We start from the raw sequence: 5,440 nt of genomic DNA on the forward strand, positions 1-5,440 counted from the left end.
GCTCAGGGCTCAGGCCAGGCAGCACCATCAGCTCTGCAAGGTCTGTCCCACAGCAACCACTGAGATTTTTCTAGATTTGAAAAAAAACAACTATATTTGAGCACCAGCCACCTGCAGTCGTCTACACAGGGGCCACATCCCGGGCCAGAAGAGTCACCTTGAAGTCCTGGCAAGCGTAGGATGTCACTGAAGGCCACGTGAAAGGCAACCGTGAACACTGAGGGCACTGACGCAGGTGCCAGTGACACAGCAGCCACAGCCAAAGCCACCCCCCTGCAGGAGAACTGGCAGAGCCAGTGCTCCCCACATCCTTCCAAAGGAACCTTTTCCCTCACAAATGCTCCCAAGACAGTTTTCCAAAAGAAAGTTTGCTGAAGACAGAAGGGCAGCACAAGGTTTACACTAATGAAGACATCAAGAGCCTTGGCAGGGGAGATGTGCATCCACCTCCTCTGTCCACTCTGTGACCTTTGCCAGCCTATGAGAACTCGGGAATTCACACATTAAAACGAGCAGCAGTGGTTCCAGAACAAGTGTCCATTGCCACCTTCCCCTCAACACTTTATCTTGCAGCAATTGTGTTTCAGTGCCGGCAGGCAGAGCCCCAGGGGAAGGATGCTGTCCCTCCAGGGAAGGTGGCACAGAGCAGGAGCCACCGGGAACCCTGATCCAGCAGGAGAGGGAGCTGCACTGCCTCAGTTATTACTCTGCTCACACATTTAACCCGGCCATGCTTATTCTGCCTGTCCTAGCAACCCGAAAATGAGCTCACATTCATTCCCAGCGTGGCTGTATTTGTTGAAATGTAAGCTGCTTGCAAAAGCATCAGATAAAGCCGTGGCACTTCTCAGCTCCTTTTGTCTGGTACCATCCCCACATAGAGGTGATGCTGCAGATATCACCTGGCAGTCACTGAATTCACACAGACATAGCCCAGAGGTGCCCATCTATTTACCTCATTCTTGGTAGAAAAAAAACCCAGCAACCTGGGATTATGTTTTCTATTTTAAACCAGATCTTTTGGAACAAATTAAAAAAAAAAAAAAAGGAAAGAACAGTTGTGCAACATCACTGGCAAAGTCTGTGCATGTTCAGTAAAGGAAATTCTCTGCTGCAGGTGCAGGGATGCTCCTGGAACAGAGCTCGGCATCCTGCTGGGCACATCCTGCCTGGCAGCTCTGGCAACAGAGGGGAAGGAAAAGCCCAGAAGCCCTGAAATCAGCTGGGGACCTCCCCTGCAAAGGCAAGGCCAAGTCTTGCCTCAGATCGCCAGCACCACTTGCTCTACACATCTGCAACACATTCTCAAGGCTCGCTTTAAAACAATAATAAAGTATTAGGATTATGAGGTGCCAGGGTGAGAACTGCAGGATCCAGCTGCTCCAAAAGCTGCAGCTCAGGAGGTGCCCCTGGAGAGGGTCCATCCAGTCCCACATCTCTTTGTGCTGGGCAATCCAAGAGCCCTCAGTGAGCAGGACAAACGGCATTGTTTGGGTGTTATACAAGAGCCAAAAAGATGACTCAGGCTGCCCTTATAGCCCTTCCCTGGCTACCCAGAGCCAGGGCTAAGGAATCAGCTGCTCCCAGGGAGAGGAGGGCTCCAGGGACACCTCCTGCCCAGGTGAGACAGCCCTGGCACTGCTCGTGCAGCCAGAGCCGCTTTCAGACAGTCACATTTTCAGACAAAACCTACTGTCGTTTCCTTCAAGAACACGAAGTCATTACAATACTCGCAGGATTTCACCTTTCTCTAGCAGGGAGTGTCTCGCTGGGAGCTCACAGCACTCCAGATTGCAGGCAGCACTTTTCCACATCCATGCTCCAGCATCATCTGTTACATCCTGCACAATATTCCCCCAGCTCGGGCTCCACAGGAGCAGCTCCTCTTGTTTGCCCACAGCCTGGCAACACCAGGATCCTCTTTCTGATTGTTTCAGGCTGCAAGTAACATGAGAAGCCCCAAGAAAAGCTTTGGATTCACGATGTGCATGCAGGCTGGTCTCTGTGAAAGGAAACAGTCTTTGTTCACGGTTCGAAGCCTTGGTTTTGGTATTTCCAACATCTCAAATACTAAACCAGACACAGACAGATGTTAATTCTGCAGAGCACCCATCTAAGTCAACTCCTGCCTGGTATCACCTCAATTCTGCCTTTTATAAAGCACTTCCAAAGCATTTTCTGTTGGAGATGGAGCTGGCAGACACCTGACCTTCTCATTAAATGCACGCTTTCAGGTGACACCCCTTGGCTACTATTACTCACTGGAATTAAACAGGTACACCAGGACTAGTGGCAAAAATAAAAATAGACCCAGCTCTCGGCATGCCGAGGAAGGCAGCAGCATTCTGTGCACAACAGCAAAATCAACTTAATCACAAATGACAACTTCTGAAAGCCTTTACTTTGGCTTCATCCTTGGCATTTTTCTAGGCCAGCTTGAAAACAAAAGCTTTGTCTTCTTAAAATGCAATTGCCTGAGGCACCTCTAAAAAAAGTGACATAACTCAGGTTTGAAAAATGCCTCCTGGGTTTCAGATCCTCCTAAGAGCCTCTTTACTATTCAGCTTGATTGAGATTACCCAGATCAGCATGAACTCTGCAGATTTAGCCCCAGCTACCAGCACAGGTATAAAACCCACACATTTAGGATTATTTTTTTAAACTATATTATTAAAGCTCTACAGTTATAAAAAAGGAACTTGTTATTCTTGTTATTGATCTGAATGGTTGCTCCCTCCCTTTTCTCCAGCAGGTTTATAAACACTCTCTGATGACAGTTTATTCTGAATTTCACTCTGTTCAGCTTATTCCAGATTTTTTTTTTCCCCAGCCTGTTTTTCTTGCTGGGTATTTTCAACCTTTCCATCACAAACCTCAAGCTGTGAGAAGAAAGAGCAACTTGTTTTGGAATCAAAATCTGAGCCTAAAATTTGATTCTTGTTTCTTCTCCCCTGCACAAACCTTTTTTATTTCAGTAATTTTACGAGCAGTGACTTGGTGCTTCTGCAAATCCAGGAGCACAGCCCTGTGCCAGCAACTTAATGGCAGGGGGCAAGGAAGGAAAAGGTGCAATTCTCCAAGACAGACACAGCTACTTGCAATGTCTATAATTAACACCTTGGATAAATCCACAGTACCTTTAGCATATCACAGATTTTTATACCCATAGGCTGGTTTTTTTGAGCAGATACAAGTTTACTGCCAGGTCTGAAAACTCCTTATGCAACCACCAGTAAAGAGCTCAAATCAAAAGGAGTTTTGTTGCTTTTATTGAATAATTTGGGACAAGGAGAGCTGAAAGCTCTCTTGGTGATGGGAACACGTTAAGAGTCTTTTTCTGAATGATCAAGTCCCATCACTTATTCCACACAAACTGTTCTCTGTCAAGAGCTTTAATCCTCTCTTTTCAATCCCTAAATAAAACATCCTCCCCAAACTCACTGCCTATTATCTGCCTTTTCTAAAGAAAGTGGTTCTTAAGAGACACACCTTCTGCTTTGCCGCTCCCCTGAAATCCATCTCCAATATTAGCCTGACAGAAGTGAAACAGCAGCAATCCTCCACGGCACAGCGAGCTGGACGAATGTCTGAACACCCCCCTCCTGAAGGAAGCTCTCACACGCGCCCGAAAACAAGTCACAAAAAGGCTTCCAGGAACGGGAGCAATACACCTTGTGACAAGCTGTCACCCACAGCAGGGAGCCCAGAAAGGGTGCTGCAGGGTCACCCATCGGAGGTTCTGCTCGTGGCACAGGCTCCTCAGCTCCCTGACAACAGCAGTCCTTCCCTTTCCACTCCATCCCTGCAGGCTCCTCATCCCGGAGCTCACTTAGAAACCAGGCTCCTTCCCTGTCCTTTAGAAGAAAACAATGCCAAGAGCCCAAATCCCAACAAACAGGAGAATAAAGGAGAGGGCAAAATGAAAGGGAAAGCACCATCTCCCACTTAACTGCTAAAGGGAGACCAAGAGTGGAGGCACCTGTGGAAGAGCTCAGCCTTGCTCCCCGCAGCAGGGACGATCCGGAGGCACTGTGACTCAGCCCAGCCCTCCTTGGCTGATGACACGGCCAAGGAAAACAGGCTCAGCCAGGGTGCTGAGATCCAGGGCAAATGCCAAGGGCTTGTGCTGCCCCTGCCAGCTCGGGAAGGGCCAGCAGCAGTGGCCGACCTGTGCTGCCACCCTGGTCCCTCCCTGCCCAGCCAGCGCTGGCACCAGCCATCAGTCACCACACCAGATTTACTGGTGGGGGAAAGACAACTATTTCCTCAATATGAAATAAGAAAGGGTCTTTTCTTCTGGCCTTGAAAGTCAGCTCAAGCCAGTCGTGATGCCACTGACTTCTGTCTCCTCAAAAGCCCAAGCTCCCAGAGACCTGAGCAGCTGCTGGAGTGTGGGAAGGCTCCGGAGCTCCAGAGTAGCACGGGCTGGTTCCCAGCCCTTCCCCATGCCAAAACCATGGGAGAATTATACTCAGAAGTGGTGGAGTCACCATCTCTGCAGGGATTTAAAAGAGGTGTAGAAGTGGCACTTGGGGACATGGGTTAGTGGTGGGCTTGGCAGTGCTGGGTTAATGGCTGGACTCTAGGATGTTAGAGGGCTCTTCCAACCTAAATAATGATAATTATTCTGGGATTCTGGGATTCTGTGCTGAAGCACTGCAGCAGGCACAACTGCGATGGGTCGTTCCTGCAGGTGGGCTCTTGCTCTTCAGGAGCAAGTCAGGAAAATAAAGGTGCACATCCACCCTGTTCTCCATCCCGGCAATTTGTGTCTCAGCCGTCTGGGCTGTCTCACGAGGGAATCATCAGCCGTCGGACACCCTTCCAAAGGCACGGCCAGATCTGAATGTTTCACACCCACCAGAGCTGCTCTGGAGTAAGACATGGAGTTTTATACATCACCTCAAATCTATGGAATCACTAAGGTTGGAAGAGATCTCCAAAATCATCAAATTCCTACCTCTGACCAAGTCCCCGCATGCTCACTAAACCGTACGGCCGAGTACCACATCTGCTCGTTTTTACCATTCCCAAGGATGGTGACTCCACCGCTTCCCTGGGGAGCCTGTTCCCAAATACAACTCCCGACAGAAATCAGCAGCCCCAACATAATCGCGACACAGAAGGCTCCGAAGGCTCCGGCACCGCGCGCTGCAGCCCGCGGGGCTCCGCACGGACCCGCGGCGAGCGGGGCGGCTCAGCGCCGCTCGGGCTCGATATTCCGCCTGTTTTCTCGCTACGAAACCGCTCCCGGCCGCCCGGGGCCCCTCTGGCACAGCAGTCGAGCATCTCCGGTTTGCAGGAGGCACAAAGTACCCCGCGATCGCGCGGTCACACCGCGGACATCCCTCCCAAGTGTCCGGCACCCGCGGAGGGCTTCAGCCCCGGAGCCATCGCCAGCCCCGGCGGGGGCGGACCCGCCCCGCCGCCGCCTCCACGC

At 50.6% G+C, this 5,440-nt stretch overlaps 1 long non-coding RNA gene across 1 annotated transcript in view; it reads right to left on the minus strand.

The window, feature by feature from the left end:
* The window catches only part of LOC108446928, a 52,600-nt gene that overhangs the window by 45,843 nt on the left and 1,317 nt on the right, over positions 1 to 5,440 (minus strand). The gene's annotated exons all lie outside the window — the stretch shown is intronic.

The sequence above is a fragment of the Corvus brachyrhynchos genome, unplaced genomic scaffold (genome assembly GCF_000691975.1).
Source record: "Corvus brachyrhynchos isolate BGI_N302 unplaced genomic scaffold, ASM69197v1 scaffold125, whole genome shotgun sequence".
NCBI lineage: Eukaryota > Metazoa > Chordata > Aves > Passeriformes > Corvidae > Corvus > Corvus brachyrhynchos.